Source organism: Nematolebias whitei, chromosome 9, assembly GCF_014905685.2.
Source record: "Nematolebias whitei isolate Nwh7 chromosome 9, NemWhi1, whole genome shotgun sequence".
In the NCBI taxonomy this organism is placed as follows: domain Eukaryota; kingdom Metazoa; phylum Chordata; class Actinopteri; order Cyprinodontiformes; family Rivulidae; genus Nematolebias; species Nematolebias whitei.
Window position 1 is genome coordinate 50,039,873 of NC_056506.1, and position 253 is coordinate 50,040,125.

Sequence of the window (253 nt, forward strand, 5' to 3'; positions counted from 1 at the left end):
CAAACTCATTATAGATCTAGTAGAGAGCTGTATGAATGTGATCAAACGGATTATAGATCTAGTATAGAGCTGTATGAATGTGATCAAACTGATTATAGATCTAGTAGAGAGCTGTATGAATGTGATAAAACTGATTATAGATCTAGTAGAGAGTTGTATGAATATGATCAAACTGATTATAGATCTAGTTGAGAGTTGTATGAATATGATCAAACTGATTATAGATCTAGTAGAGAGCTGTATGAATGTGATC

The 253-nt window shown here is 31.6% G+C and overlaps 1 protein-coding gene across 1 annotated transcript in view; it reads left to right on the plus strand.

The window, feature by feature from the left end:
* Positions 1–253, plus strand: part of LOC119414319 (oocyte zinc finger protein XlCOF8.4) — a 4,606-nt gene that overhangs the window by 701 nt on the left and 3,652 nt on the right. The window lies entirely within an intron of this gene.